Genomic DNA, 16,249 nt, shown 5'->3' with positions numbered 1-16,249 from the left:
TCTAGCATGCTCTTGGGCAACCCTTCTTTGCTGGCACAAACCAGAGATATAGGAGCTGAACTTGAGCACAAACCAGAGATCTAGGAGTTGACCTTGACGCTTCCCTGGCCCTTACCCCACAACCTCCAACATAGAACTCTGTCATTTTTACTTCCTAAGGATCTCTGCCATCAGCTACCCCCATTCCCAACCTCACTCACTCTAGTCAATTTATTTCTCTTTTTCCTTTGTGCATAATGCTTCCCAACATCCCAGGTCCCTTCCTTACTAAGCTAACTGCTCGTCTCCCCACTCACTAAAATGTCAGCTCTGTGAGGACAGAGTTCTTCGCCTGTTCGGTTCACCAGGCACATAGTAGGTGTTCAGAAAATATTCATGGGCTGATTCTCCAGGAGCAGCCTGTCTTCTCTGAACCACTACCCCAGCCTCCTGTGTGGCCCATGGTCATCCACTCTGGTCCATTTCCAGTTCACTACGCAGTGCAGCATCTTCTCTATTGCAAAGCGATCTCACGTCTGCTCTGTGCTGCTCACACCTGGGCTTGAAGACTCCGACAGATCTACGGTTTCCCACAGCTCTCAAGATGAAGTCCGGGCCCTCTGCCATGGTCCCCTGGGTGGCCCATTCCTGGCCTGTGCTCCCCACCTCCTTGCTCTCCTCACTCCAGCCCCACTGGCCTCCCTTTTACCTCCCATTTACCACAAGCCCTGAGCCCACGAAGATTCTGTGCTTGGAATAATCCTCCCTCCCTTCTTCACCCCTGCTCATCCTTCAGCTTCCGACTCTGGGTAGTCTTCTCTGCACAGTATGCCACCCTTCCCTAGGTTAGACCCTCCATCATTAGGATCACCTACACCATCAGGGACTCCCCCCCCCCACACACACACACAGCACTTGTCACAGTCACATTTAAATACCTCTCTGTGAGTGGTTTGGTAACATCTTTCTGCTTGATTATCCTGTAAGCTCCAGGAGGACAAGACTGCTTTCCTTGCTCACTATTCTACCCCCAGTACCTAGCTGAGTGCCAGGCATCTAGCAGGCACTCCATAAACATTTGCCTAATGAATGAATGAATGAATGAATGAATGAAGTGAGGAATCCAAGGCCCAAAGAACAGATGTGGCTTGCTCACACTGAAAAAGCACAACCTGGAGGTCATGGTTCCAGGCTGGGAACAAGATGTCAAGACTCTGCCCGGAAGTCATCCACTTCTCTCCCACGGGGCAGTGACAAGGGCCCCGCTCCAGCCAGCAGGGCACACAGCTGGCTGGCACAACCAGACAGGGCGATGGCACTCAGGCCTGCCTTAAGCCCTTCCTGGAACAACACCTCCAGGCAGTCAAGACAGAAGATCAATGTTTTGGAGGATATTCCACTGTAAATTCTCCTCTTGGAGATGACAACTCACATCTGCATATGGAAACCTCTGAAAAATCTACAGATCGAAAACCAATGGTTTACAATAAGCAGAGGATTTTCTTGGTACAAAGGAAAGCATTTCTGCACACAACCCGTCAACAGGTCTTGGAAGCAAGTCCCCCAGAAGGTCACCTCCAGGCACAACCAAGTGGACACTCATTGTTTCCAAGAAAATTTATCAAATCCTGCCCAGTTTCAGGCTCCAGGACAACAGCAGAGGGAAAACCAAGCAAGACCCCTACCCTCCAAGAGCTTACATTCTAAGAGGGAAAATGCCAAACACATACCCAAGGAAATGGTGAAAAAAAAAACAAGAGGCCATGGTTAGAAATCACAGTAAGAGATGAAGAAGGAGCACAGGCCACGGCTAACTGTGGGGTGGAGCTCTGGGGGGGCGGGCAGGTGACCACAGGGGACAGCGTGAGGCACTGGGCCAGTCTAACAGGAAGGCCAGGCCCACACACTCCACGCTCCCAGCAATCCCACCCTTTCGCTGTGAATCAGCTTGAGACAAATCCTAGTCCCTTCTGATGTATTCCCACAGGCCTCCCCGCCACCACCCAAGCAAGGAAACACAGGTGCCTCCAGGTTAGGACTTAGGGAGAGTAACATAGGGCCTCTGTGTTGTCACGTTTCAAACACATTGTTCCTGGATGAAAAAAACCACATACAGAAAGGAATGTGCGTCTTCCTGGACATAATCTTGAAAACCAAGCAAGCTTAAGGTATAATATCCCACTGAATGCATTAAAATGTTTCTGGCGAGCAAAGGAATTGCTTAAATGGAAAATAATTGTTGAGGAGCCATTACTACTAATTCAAGATGTGTCGAATGACATTGAAGTGTTCTATTTAATGTTCTGTCATTACTACCATCTTTTAGAGAATATAAAAATAAGCGTTCACTTGATGACCTGAATGCCCATACCTATTTTCCTCATAATATCTTATGACCATCCACCTGGAATTCTCCAACCTTGGGAGTTGTCAAGAACGTAGCCCTCACCGCTGAGGAGGGGAAAGCCGGCAACATCCGGGTCCTAGATGGGCCTGAGGCTGTTGGAATGTTAGGTAACTTTCCCAGCGGTCTGGCAGAGCTGGCTGTACCAACAGAAGGACGTGCTGCCCATCACATGCTCACCTCCCATGCAGTTCTGTTTCGCATGAGGCAGGAAGGAGGAAAACTGGCTGCCGGGTCTGGGATCCCGCCCCACAGCGTGCCCTGGTTGACCCTCAGGGGAGGAGTGTGGAGTGTTTCCCTGACATTGAAAGGACTCCTGGGTGCTGCGGAGAACTCGCTGCAGAAAAATAAGGCTAGCCTGACCCCTTGTGGTGTGTAGCTTGCAAAGTGCACTCTTGGCTGTCCAGAGAGAACAGGCAGAAGACTGGGTTTGGAGTGAACGTGGGCCTGCTGTGGATTGCACAGTGGACCCCGCGAAGATAGGTTGTCCCCATGTGGCCCTATTGAGATAAAGGGTCTTTATAGATGAATTAAAATGACGGATTTGAGAAATGAAATCACAGTGCCTGGGTGGCTCAGTTGGGTAAGTGTCCGACTCTTCATTGGGGTCGGGTCTTGGTCTCAGGGTGGTGAGTTTGGGCCCCACATTGTGCTCTACCCTAGACGTGGAGCCTGTTTAAAAAAAAAAAAAAAGAACGAAATCATCATCATGGATCACCCAAGTGTCCTTGTAACAGAACACACAGACACACAGAGAAGGCCATGTGGAGGTGGTAGAAGAAAGTGGAATCATACGGCTATAAGCCAGCGACTGTCAAGGATTACCAGAAGCTAGAGAGAGGTATGGAATGGATTGTCCCCCAGAGCCTCCAGAAAGAACCAAGCCTGCGGATAAACGTTGATTTTGGACTGCCAGCTTCCAGAGCTGTGAGAGATTAAGTTTCTGCTGTTTGGAGCCACCCAGTATAGAGTCATTTGTTGAGGTGTTCTGGTGTTGAGGTGTTCTGGGAGCTGCTGCTCCAAACAGCTCAGGGACGAACTCTGGGGTCATTATTAGTGCTGAGTATCTAGAGCGCCCTACCTTACAAGCCCAGGATAAGATTGTGCTTCCTGCCCCTGTGCCCTGTGGTCAGGTGGGGTCAGGGGACTAGTTTGGACCAAATGATCTGTGAGTCAAAGGTGGCACATTACTTCCAGCGCAAGACCCTGCAGAGCTCTTTCCCCGCAGTGTTTAGGAAGGTGGCAGCCCTGCCAGCCTGGGTTCAGAGTGATGGAACAGAGCCACGTACCGCTGGGGTTGTAAGGCCGTTGAAAGGCCAGGTCATTTCCTGCTGCAGCATAACTGGCTTAAATATGAAATACTTTATTTCAACCTCAAGTCGAGCTCCCTAAGGCATTACTGAGATACGGAGACATTTTTTGAGCATTGCAAACAATTTGCTTAGGACGCCGCAGGCTCATTAGAGGGCACGCTTCTATTCTGGGGGTCATTGAGCTGAACTAACTCAGTATTAACACCCAAACCAGTTCCACAAGTTACTTTCCTTGCTGTTTTCTTCATTCATTAAAGTATCCATTTTCTAGCAGTGTCAAACCTTAGGAGGCCTACAAATCACCACAGGATCTTGTTAAAATACACGCTGTCAGAGTTCAGTGGTCTATGATGAGTTACATTCTGTACTTCTTTTTTTTTTTTTTTTTTTTAGGATTTTATTTATTTATTTGACAGAGATCACAAGTAGGCAGAGAAGCAGACATAGAGAGGGGAAGCAGGCTCCCTGCTGAGCAAAAAGCCCAATACAGGGCTTGATCCCAGGACCCCGAGACCATGACCTGAGCCGAAGGCAGAGGCCCAACCCACTGAGCCACCCAGGCGTGCCTCATTCAGAAGTACATTCTGTACTTCTAACAAACTCTTGGGTGTTGCCAATCCTGCTCCCATCCGCGGACCACACTCTGAGTAGCAAGGTTTCAGGGAAGGCTTCTGTACAAAAGTAATTACTGAACTAACAGTTAAATTAATTTCATAACATCCATAATTATGGTAGTGCATCTCTGGAAAGCTAGCTATTGTTCCATGCGTGTGCAGTTAGCCTCACGGTGGCCTTGTCTGTGAGGGAGACCAAGCAGATCTTCTTACACAAAGAGAGACCTTCTCAGGGTCACAGAGCCAGGAAATGCCAAAGGTCGGACTAGGGCACAAACCATGTTTATTCTCTAGCAAAGCCTCAGTAACAGTCCTCAAGATTTCCTCCATGTTTATAATATCCAGCAAGATTCTAAACATAGCATGGGTGTGTGTATATGACTGGAAACCACCGCGATTTCAAATTCTTTGGTCACTTCAAATGAGCTTCTGTTACACAGTGTATTGGCTCCGGGTGTCCTCTTTCACGGGGAAAACACTGCCCTCTAGTGGGCTTCCAGAGCATGAATGCCAGGAGACCGCCTGGGTTCCAACCTTGCAACTTGGGCTCCAGGGCTCCTGCCCTTTGAACCAACACAAGGGCTAGACTGTGTAAGAGATCCAGGCACGGCCTAAGTCATGGCCCTTACCTTCTCGGGGTTCTTGAGGCAGTAGCAGCCATATAACATTTTGCATGCAGCAATTCGTTCAGAGTGCAAAGTTTGTGATCAGAAGATGGGCCGTACATTTGAACCTTTCTAGGGGAGTGGCCTTGAGCAAGCCCTTGACCTCTCCGATCCTCAATCTCCTCATTTATGAGAAGAGTACACAAATAGGCTTGCCTGGCTGGGTCACTGGGACGAGAGATTTGTCTTAAAAACCAGCAGACTTGGGGCACCTAGGGGGGTAGTTTGCTTAAGCATCTGCCTTTGGCTCAGGTCATGATCTCAGGGTCCTGGGATCCAGTCCCACGTCGGGCTCTCTGCTCAACAGGGATTCTTCTTCTTCTCCTTCTCCCTCTCCCTCTGTTCCTCCTCCCTGCCTGTGCTCTCTCTCTAATCAATAAATAAAATCTAAAAAAAAAAAAAAAAAAAAAGAGCAGCAGGACTTGAGAATGAAGATGTAAGGAAGAAATGAGAAGGTCATGACTTCACAGCAGCACCAACACATCAGGTCTGGTTCACAGGGGCCGGGGGCGGGGGGCGGGCAGCCAGTGTGGGGGAGGAGAAGAGGGGAAATGACATTTACCTGTGCACCTGAAAAGACACTGGGATTCTGTATGGCAACATCCAAAACAGTGGAAAGGAAATGTGGAGTGAGGGGTGGAGCTCTGAAAAGACAGGGGACTGGAAGGGTAGGTGTGCAGGTGTGGAGCCCATGTGCCTGGCGTTAACACTCAACCCCACTCGCTCCTCAGCAAGTGATCAAAGCTCTCAGTGTCTCGGACCACGCCCCGGGAAAGTGAAAACGAGAATAAAATTAGTTAGTGCCGGCGTGTGGATTATAACATCTACTGAGTGCTTTCTGTTCACTGGAATATTACCTCCATTGCGGCGGGTAGCTCTGATTATCTGTTTCTCTGTCTCCTGGTGCAGAGGAAACGTTCGAGAAATAGTCATTGAACAAACGAGTGAATGAATGAATGGAGGACTTGTCACAGGGCTGATGCACTTGAGAGGCTTTTGGGAGGAGAGGCGACGGGAGAAGCCAGAAGGCTGAGCCTCAAATGTTGCCAGAGCTAGGGGCTGAGGGTCACCCTCCAACCAGGCTCATTCTAGAAGCATGCAATGGAGGTTTTCCCGTGGAAAGGACTAGGGCAGTGTCAACAGAACAGTGTCTGGAGGGAGACATTTGGGGGGTTTGTGGTTGGGGAAGGTGGAGAAAGTGCACTGGCCTCTAGTGGGGAGAAGTCAGGGATGCAGCTCAATGCACAGGACAGTCCCCACAATGAAGGATCATCTGTCCCCGCATGTCACCAGTCTGAGGCTGAGAAACCCTAGACTAGACGTAGGTGTCCAAAGGATCCTACCTAATCCCAGTTGTGTTTCTCACTAGCTCTGTGGCCTCAGCAGTCAAACCCTGGCTCTGAGCTTCCTTCTTTCTCTATAAAACGGGGACATCATTAATAGCGAGGCTTGTGGGGAGGCACGGCATGGTGTGTTCACGGCTCCTGCCATGTGGCGGGCTCATGTTAAATCCTCCTAGGACGCACACGAGAGGACGCCTAACACAGATGAAGCCTCATCTCCTGGGCAAAGCACTGAGGCTGAATCCTGCTTGCAGAGCTTGACGCGTGTCACTGTGAAGAGGTCGAATTCTTTCGCTCTTAGCTGCCACCATCCCACATACCACTGCAATCATGCTAATCTTGGTCTGGCTCCTCCGTTCCTCTTGACCAAGGATGTGGAAGGTGGTGTGGAGCCGGGAATGACTGGACGGGACACCAGAGCAAAAGAACAGGCTGAGGCTCCTCTGCTCATAGTCTGCTCATAATAGCTCGTAACCTTGACCCAAGCAAAAGGTAGCTGGCCTCAGTCCCCCACGTCAACGTCCTGGCCACTGGAGCATGCCTTGAATATTACAGAAGCTGCCAAAAGCCACTAGAAGCTTATAAAAACAGCTACCTCTGCAGCCAAGAAAACAAGGCGTCTGGGTAAACTCTGGGGAAGGTTACGTTCACTTGCGTGTTAGTGTTAATGAGTGTGCAGATGGATGGCCTGGGATGCACAGGACATACCCTGAACTCTGTCCTTGCTGGACACACCCACACAGGCTCCCCTGGCTGACCTTTCTCTGGCCTGCTCCAGCTGTGGTTCACAGATGACTCTGGCCTGACCAACCGCCCCTTTATTTCCTGAGGACAGAGGCTCGAACATCAGTTCTTTCCTCTGCCCTGAATGTCTCCTAGAGAATGGATAGGGAACAGGAGGTGGGGGAAGGGGCAGGAATCAGACTAGGTTAGAAGGACTAGGTTAGAAATAAGATTCCTGAGCCCCTTAACCAGTAATATAGCTAACATTTTTGGAGCTCTTACTTGATATCAGACACTGTACTGTAGTTGATATTCAATCCCTCAACACAACCAGCTTAAGGATGAGTTCAGCTTAAGGATGTCTATTTTACAGAAGTCAAGTGTGTTCAAGAATTACCAGCTCCTTCTCAATCTAACCAATAACCGTGACCCTACAGCTAAATGGGAAGTGGATGTGCACAAGATCCTCCCCACCCAGCACTCCTGTGAGCGTGGAGGGGGAAGGACATTTTGCCCATTCGGAGAGCTGGTTAGTCACGAGGACTAGAGGAGAGGGGAAGGCCACTGGCATTTAGTTGGGGGGAGACAAAGATGCTAAACATCCCATATTGTGAAGAATGACACTCTGGTTGGGAATCACTCAACCTCAGCTCCCCCCACTCTGTAGTGTAGACCATGTCACCTGCACGATCAGGTTATAATGAGGATCGAATGACAAGTCATCTGGAACGCACCAGCTCCCCAGGGGCAGCAGGCAAGGTCAGAGCCCCAGCCACACCCCTGGGCTCTGTACTGCTTCTAATCAAGCTGGCCTCCCCTCTGCCTCTCTTTTTCTGAGAGCTCTGTGGCTCTGAAGGTGTGTTGTGCCCTCCCACAACAGGGCAAGCTTGAGGCATGCCACACCCTCAACCAAGACTGCTCGAAGCTGCTGTTCAAGAGGCTCGTGTGCACACTGTTTCCAGAGTTCTCCAGCAGGACTAGGGTCACCTAGGGTGGTAACCAGCTTCCTTCCCTTCTCTGTGTCAATGGCCCTCTCCTTCTCATGCTTCCTGGGATAACCTCCTGGTTAAGCCATTTGCTCCCAAACCCTGTCTCTGGGTTGCTTCTTGGGAAACCTTATTTAAGACACTGACTAGGGCACCTGGGTGGCTCAGTGGGTTAAGCCTCTGCCTTTGGCTGGGGTCATGATCTCAGGGTCCTGCTTTGAAGCCGGTTCTCTGTCTCTGCTCAGCAGGGAGCCTGCTTCCCCCCCCCCACCCCTGCCTGCCTCTGCCTACTTGTGATCTCAGTCAAATAAATAAATAAAATTACAAAAAAAAGAAGACACTGACTGAATAGTTGAATGTTAATTTCCTTTCCTCCATATCCTTGTTGTTTATGTTTTTTCAATCTAAATCTCCTAGCATGAGAAGGTTTGTGTCTTCTTGCATGGGCCCTGCTGATTTTAATAACTGCGGATGGCGAATTATGTTAGTTCCCCTCTCTGGCTCGTTAGCAACATTATGAAAAATCAGGTGGAGAGGGAGGTCCATTAAATCCCACACACTGAAAAGAATTCCTTCCCGCACATTTCCGTTTTAGGACTGACAGCCCCACCACCCACTGCCAAACCAAGAAGGGGGGGGGGGGACTTGTGGGGCAACAGCGAGAGACATCTGTGTGGGCCCAGGGGTGCTGAGGGGTGGTGTTGGGAGGCCTTCACTGCCTCCCTGTAAACACAGAGCTGCAGTGGCCACACGGCACCCAGGAATACAGATAGCAGTGCTCCCGGGGGTCAGAGGGGAGACATCAGGAAGGTAAGCAGCCTTGCCGCTGAGAAAGGAGCTAAAGCTCTGGCTGAAGGGACGGCCAAACAGCGACACCGCCAGAGCCCAGCCGCCCTCCGGGAGCTCCAAGCAGGTGGAATGAGCTGCATTAAGGAAGGGCCTGCTTTGAAGCCGGCTCTCTGTCTCTTGCGTGAGTTCCGAATTCACTTTCACTCCCTCTCCACGGCAATGTTATTTCTTCCAAGTTTGTGGCCCTTTCCGGGAAGCGAAGGCACACCGGACGGCTTGGGGAATGTCCTGAAGATACACGCTTCGGCCATCCTTGCTGATGGGAGGGCCACCGTCACTCCACAGCCACCTCCAGGGCCCTTTCAGCCCTCTCGCCTGGGACGTGCGATGGGCCACCGAGGGCGGCGGCTGAGGGACAAACCTGGTCATCCCACACGGATGTGTCCTGCTGTGCTCCCATCAGGCGCTCTGGTCTCGCCCCGCACTCATGCCTCCGGGAGCGGGGCCTTCACCGGTTTGTCACAACTGCAGAGGACGCGCGTGGTAACAAGCGCTCGGGGTTTGGGGATTACCTGCGATCACGCACATCAGGAGCCCCCAGTTCCCAATGTGTCCTGCCCTAGTCGCAGATGTCAGCGAGGAGCCGCCGCGGAGTGGTGGCCGGCTCGGGCCGGAACGCTTTCTCACGTCCTCCCCAGACGCTGGCACAGACCGCGGCCCACAGCGCAGGCCTGGTAAATGTCGGCCCGAGGGCACGAGCAAACCGAGCTGCGCTGCAGGTACTGTCTAACGCGGCCGTTTCCTGCGCGCTTGCCAGATCCCGGGTCCTGGTTGAGCGTATCGGAGACAGCCCCAGATTTTATCTGTTTTTAGCTGATTCCCTACTTCTGAGGTTTCTCCCCCCCACCAGCCCCCGCCCTGGAGAGAGCAGCCCCTGCTGAAACACCCCGGCTCTCTCCCTCTCCCTTGTGCCTTTACAGGGCGACTCCTCCCCCATTGGTGAGTTGGGAGGAACTGAGCATGCGCAGTAGAGCCCCTGCCCTCCTGCCTCCTTTCGGGAGCCCTCGTGCTCCCCACGCCTGTTCCTGGGGTGGTGCAGGTCCAGGGCTGCTGGTGGGCCAGGCAAGCTGTCAGTCCTAGGACTCAGGATCGGGAAATCCTGTCAATTCAAGCTACACGTTATGACCTGGCCTTTATCACTAGTAAAGATGATCTCCTGTCTACATCTACAAGGACTCATTAATTCAAGAATTGGGTCAGACCCTGTTGCGGAAGGGCAGTACTGTTTTTTGACTCCTTGTTCGACATTAACATAGTTTCTGCACGGATACCGTGATGGGTTTTGGGGTGTTTTTTTTAAGCATAGGGTAATGGACTTGCTCAAGGTCACACAGGTGAGCTAGGATTCAGACTTGGGTGTTTCTGACTCCAGAGAATGGCTCCTACCCTATGCTGTATGCCTCATCGGAAAGCTTCTGTCTTCCCCACGCACTGGAGTGCACTTCCAGTCTTCAGAGAAGAGGGCGAAGGGAACCTTCAGGATCACCTGCTCAGGGAAACCAGGCTGAGCCCCTGCCCACGTGCCTCCCAAGGGAGGCCTCAGCAGTCATCGTTTCAGGGGGCCTGTTCCCCAGCCAGGGCCTTGCCTGCAGTCTTCATCTCTCGCAGGAGCTCCCCTACCTTCACCTTCTCTCCTCTCCACTCTTCATCACTTGGCAAAAATATCCCAAACCCTGAAGGACCTGAAACTCCAACATAACCCTCCATGAGCATGGTCAAGTTTCTCCTGGCTGGCTCTCTTAGTATTTTATTCATTCCTGGATGCTCTCGTGGCAATGTGAGCTTCAGGCCACATTCATTTTTCAAATGACATGTTGGCGCTGCTGTGTGGCACCACGGTCGGGAACAGAGCACGCCCCCGACTTTCCTATGCAATCTCCCCTTCAGGACGTTGGCAACACTCCTCACACGCTCCCATGTGCTGGGTGTCTGCAGAGGCAGGGACCTTACAGTCTGGGAGGGACTCCGCCTCCTCTTCCTTTTTCTCTCCCTCTTCTTCCTCCTTCACTTCTTTTTCAAGTAACAACCTAGCTTTGCATCTGAAATATAGTGCCTGGTTTTAAACTCCAAGGACTTGGAATCAAAGGAGATCCTACTTTTCTAATACTATTAAAGAAGACTGAAGGCACAGAGAGGTTAAGGGACTTGCCTTATCGAAGGTCCCCCAGCAAATGAGTAGCTGAGCCAGACTAATCTCTTGACTCTTGGTCCAGTGCTCATCCTAGAATGCTGTGTGTTTAAACTGGGTCTGTGGACTTGATTTAAGGACCATGTAATTAAGTGAAGCAAGCACATCCCATTCTCCATTCTGTAGAAAGCCAAGTTCTGCTGGATCCCCTCCATCAGGTCAGACACGATCTCCTACCTCCCTGCCCCTTGTTCTCTTTTCTAATCGTTGTGCACTGTCCCAGGGCTTTGACACCGGCTCTCCGCTCAGACTGAACACCCTTAGCAGGTCTTTTCATAGCTCCCTGATTGTTCAGCTCCCTATAAATATGTTATTGATTGGTAGTTGTTAGGACTGAGGTAGTTTCTAGCACTGAGCATAGGGCGGCAGTGTCTCTGGATGGCTGCCTGGAGATCCAGAAGGACCGGACACCCTGGATCCATGGCAAGCGGTCCCAAGTGTACCTGGATTCGAAGACTCTTTGAAACATAGCACATCTAAGTCCTGAGGGAAGAGGAGCCTCCCCAGGACAGTGGGGCCCCGTCTCCTCCTATACCAAGTTGATGGATGAAAACACAGGGAATTGGATGGACCTTCGAGCAGTCCAGGCAGGACCAAGGCACTCTCCCCAGCACCCTGTTCTTACCAGCTAACAGATTTTCTCCATGAGCAGATGCCTCCTGCTTGGGGATCCACGCCCTCACTAGGGCCCCACGCTCCATCAGACCACCTCAGGAATGCATGCTGTTGGCAGTCACTCCAGCTTCCATCTGCAAAAATAAGGAGGTAGCTGTTAAGATAAGAAGAGCACAGCTTGGTTCACCCAGGAGTCAGCAAAGAATGACCTGCCTTCTGATCATGGAATTTGGGATATCAGTGGTGAGGGGGTGGGGAACATATTTCCAGGCCCAGTGGTCCCCTTTCTGTGACCTCCAGCATCACAAGCCTCTGGAAGCCCCAGAAATCCTTCTCCCACCACATGAAGCCCTCAGTCAAGGGAAGAGAAAGTCACTACACCAAGACAGCCTCATGTCTATCTTTCCTACACTCTCATTGAGATGCTCAGGTGGCAGCCTAGGCCCTTTCCTGTCCTTGGCCCAAGCCAGGAACAGCGCTGTCTGTGAAGAGAGGAGTAGCCAGTCACATACTAGGTTGCACTGCCTTTATTCTATAGGGGAAAATGCCCTTGAGGCTGCCCAGTGCTGCCCATCCCTAAAGATGGCTCTAGTGCGCATGCTTCATAATACATTACATGTTACTATTATTTTATTATTATTGTTACTATTATTATTATCATTATTATTTGAATCAATGGATAGCATTAATAATATTATGTGTTAGGCACTATTTAAAATATATTCTGTATATAAATTAATTCTCACAATAGGACTCTATAAGTATTGTTATTACATCCATTTTCAGATGTGGAAACTGAGGCACAAAGTGATAGCTTTGCACAAGAGTATAAACCTAGTGGGCGGTAGAAAGGGGAATTTTTTTTTAAGATTTTATTTATTTATTTATTTATTTGAGAGACCGAGATCACAACTAGGCAGAGAAGCAGGCAGAGAGAGAGGAGGAAGCAGGCTTCCTGCTGAGCAGAGAACCTGATGAGGGGCTGAGGGGCTCAATCCCAGGACTCTGGGATCATGACCTGAGCCGAAGGCAGAGGCTTTAACCCACTGAGCCACCCAGGCACCCCTAGAAAGGGGATTTTAACTAGGCCATTTGGCTACAGAGCCTCTATGTTATTGAAGCTATGAATTTTCCTCTTAGCATAACTTTAGCTACAGCCTTGAGTTTGCCATTTGTACAGTTTTCACTGTAAAAACTTTCTAAATATTCTACAGCTTCCATTTTTACCTCATTCTGTTAGAAGAGAGTGCTGAAATTTTAAGTGATTTGAGGTTTGTTCTTTTTGTTCATTCGCTTGTTTGCTTTTATGAATTAGAACTTTCTGATTATAAGGAAAATAACTCCAGCAGACTTGAGTAAAAGAGGAGAATTGGTTATAAGGATATAAGAGTTTTGTGTACTTCACGGGCAAGAGTGAAGGTTGCCCTTCACAAAGATACATAGTGATTTGAAGGGGCACCTGCACCCCACTGTTTATAGCAGCAATGTCCACAATAGCCCAGCTATGGAAAAAGCCCAGATGTCCATCAACAGATGAATGGATAAAGAAGATGTGGTATACACACACATATACACACACCATGGAATATTACTCAGCCATAAAAAAGAAATCTTGCCACTAGCAATGATGTGGATGGACCTAAAGGACAGTATTATGCTAAGTGCAATAAGTCAACCAGAGAAAGACAATTATCATAAGATTTCCCTCATTTGTGGAATTTAAGAAACAAAACAGAGGAGCATAGTAGAAGGGAGAGAAGAATAAAACGAGATGAAATCAGAGAGGGAGACAAACCATAAGAGACTCTTAACTCTAGGAAACAAGCTGAACGTTGCTGGAGGGGAGGGGGTCGGAGGGAAGGGGTAGCCAGCTGATGGGCATTAAGGAGGGCACTTGATGTAATGAGTTCTGGGTGTCATATGAAACTGATGAAATCACTAAACTCTATTTCTGAAACAAATAACATAGTATATGTTAACTAAATTAAATTTAAATAAAAAATTAAAATATTTTTAAAAATGATAATAATAGAAGAAAAAAAAAGAGTGAAAATGAGACTTAGATAGACAGATATTAGTGACTGGAAAGTCATCAGGAGCCTCCCTCCTGGTCTAATCTGTTCCCTCCTATGTGTCTGTTCCATTCTCTCTTTCTCTCTCTCTCTTATTTCCCCCAACCTATTTCTTCTGTCTTCAGTTCACATGGCAGGTGGTGATCACTGATAATTCCCAAGTTTATATACTGTGAGCCCAGCCATCTGAGAAGAAGATGCTCCTTTCTGTATCTTGATTCCAAATTCCCAGGGAAGGATTTCTGTCCCATCTTGCTCAAGTGCCTAATCCTAAATCAATCAGTCAAGGCCAGGAAGGTGGGGTCAAATTGTATTACGTGTCCTGGAATCCCAAAGCAGGGAGCTATAGTTATACATAGTTATGTTACTCAACTGGAAACACAAAGAGATGTCTACTGTTTTTATTTTAATTTTTTTTCCTATTTTTTTAAAGGTTTTATTTATTTGACAGAGAACACAAGCAGGAAGAGAGGCAGGCAGAGAGACAGAGGGGAAGGGAAGCAGGCTCCCTACTGAGCAGAGAGCCCAACACGGGGCTCGATCCCAGGACCCTGGGATCACGACCTGAGCTGAAGGCTGAGGCTTTAACCCACTGAGCCACCCAGGTGCCCCAACTGTTTATTTTTTTTAATTGTATTATTTATTTCTTGGTTTACTACATTGTGAACATAAAGTACACTCTGTTTTGTTTTTGCCTTTAGGAACTTACAGAGATTTACTCAATTATGGTTTTTTTCTCATTTGTTTTCGTACAAAGAAAGATGTGGTAAGGTTTCCTGCCTCTCCTGTTGCTGTCAGTTTTTTACTGTATTTTAATGCTGTCTTGTTTGGCACATAAAGTTTCGAGTATGTTGCATTCAGTTTAAGAATGAGCATCTGCTCTCTGGGATGTTTGGTAAAATCATAGACTCTCGGGGTTGGAGGTGATCTCAAAGACATTTAGTTCCTGCCCCCTTCAGAAACTTGACTGTCCTCTCTAACATTTCCTTAACTGGCCATTCAGCCATGTTCAAACTCTTCCAGTGATAATGAACATGTGTCCTTCCTCCTATCTGAGAAGCCCGTCCGTTACTGGACTCCTCTGACAATCAGAAGGTTCTTTCTCAATGGACTGGATGGACTCTGCCTTCTTGTCACTTCTCGCTCTCAGTTCTCGCTTTGGGCATTTTCTCTGCTATAGTAGCCCTTCACATCTTTCAGGTCAGTTTCTAGAAACTGATCTGAAACACAAAACCAGAGCCCCTCTTTCCAGAAGCTTTCCCTGGTAGCTTCAAATGTAACAGATAGATCACAGATTCTGAAAGGCCAGTTAGGAAAGAAATCCTTTAACCCTGAAAGTCTCCTGGTTTCTGTCCCTCCCTTTTAAAAGCAAGGGTATGTTTTCTTTGCCTCCATTTTCTCTAATTTCATCATGGGTTCTAGAAACAAGATTACACATAGTGATTCTGCATGGGGCAGGGTAAGAAACAGAGAAGCAAGAGAGAGAAAGTAAGAGAGAAGGAAGAGGGCTACTGTGTTTACATGCAGGAGGATGCCTTCAGGGCACTGGTGGGCAGGCAGTGCTCTGGAAAACAGCCCCCTGGAGAGACTGCTGACCATCGGTGAAAATTTGTTCATGCCTTGTCAGTGGATGAAGCTTTGGTGTCAGCAGTAGGTGTCATAAAGAAAATTGCTGCTGAATGTCCACAATAGCCAAACTATGGAAAGAACCTAGATGTCCATCCACAGATGAATGGATAAAGAAGATGTGGTGTATATATACCATGGAATACTATGCAGCCATCAAAAGAAACAAAATCTTGCCATTTGTGACAATGTGGACGGAACTAGAGGGTATTATGCTAAGCAAAATAAGTCAATCAGAGAAAGACAATGATCATATGATCTCCCTGATATGAGGAAGTTGAGAGGCAACGTGGGGGCTTGGGGGGTAGGAGAAGAATCAATGAAACAAGATGGGATCGGGAAGGAGACAAACCATTAGAGACTCTTAATCTCACAAAACAAACTGAGGGTTGCCAGGGGGCGGGGAGTAGGGAAAGGGTGGCTGGGTTATGGACATTGGGGAGGGTATGTGGTATGGTGAGTGCTGTGAAGTGTGTAAACCTGGAGATTCATAGACCTGTACCCCTGGGACTAATAATACATTATATGAAGTAAGATTGCTGCTGTCCGGGTTGCCCATCTGAGCATCAACATCACAGGTGGACAGTCATGGTGTTTGTGTGTGCATGTCCTCTCCAACTACACCCAACTAGGGTGTAAGCTCCAGGTAACCAAGGATTTCCAACCACCCCCATTCACGGCTGCATCCTCAGCGCCTGGAATCGTACCTGGCATGTAGGAGGCACTCAATAAAATCTGTTGAATAAATGAATAAATTCACGCAGCTCAGCTTTCTTAATTCTTGTGCCCTTTCTCCCCACCTTTGTCAACAAGTCATCTGTTCTTTCTCCTCCCTTTGATGCAAGAGGAAAATCCACTTTAACCTCCCACGC

General features: G+C 48.8%; 1 long non-coding RNA gene across 3 annotated transcripts in view; it reads right to left on the bottom strand.

Moving 5' to 3' along the window:
- Nucleotides 1-16,249, bottom strand: part of LOC101676137 — a 199,608-nt gene that overhangs the window by 107,705 nt on the left and 75,654 nt on the right. For all 3 annotated transcript variants that reach the window (XR_006604331.1, XR_001180120.2, XR_006604332.1), the window contains exon 3: nucleotides 11,690-11,813. This is a non-coding gene — a long non-coding RNA (uncharacterized LOC101676137). The remainder of the gene's footprint in view (nucleotides 1-11,689; nucleotides 11,814-16,249) is intronic.

This window comes from Mustela putorius, unplaced genomic scaffold (genome assembly GCF_011764305.1).
Source record: "Mustela putorius furo isolate JIRA1106 unplaced genomic scaffold, ASM1176430v1.1 tig00000129_pilon_pilon_pilon, whole genome shotgun sequence".
Classification (NCBI taxonomy): domain Eukaryota; kingdom Metazoa; phylum Chordata; class Mammalia; order Carnivora; family Mustelidae; genus Mustela; species Mustela putorius.
Note: the sequence above shows the minus strand (reverse complement) of the source record. Positions and strands in the feature narration are given on the sequence as shown.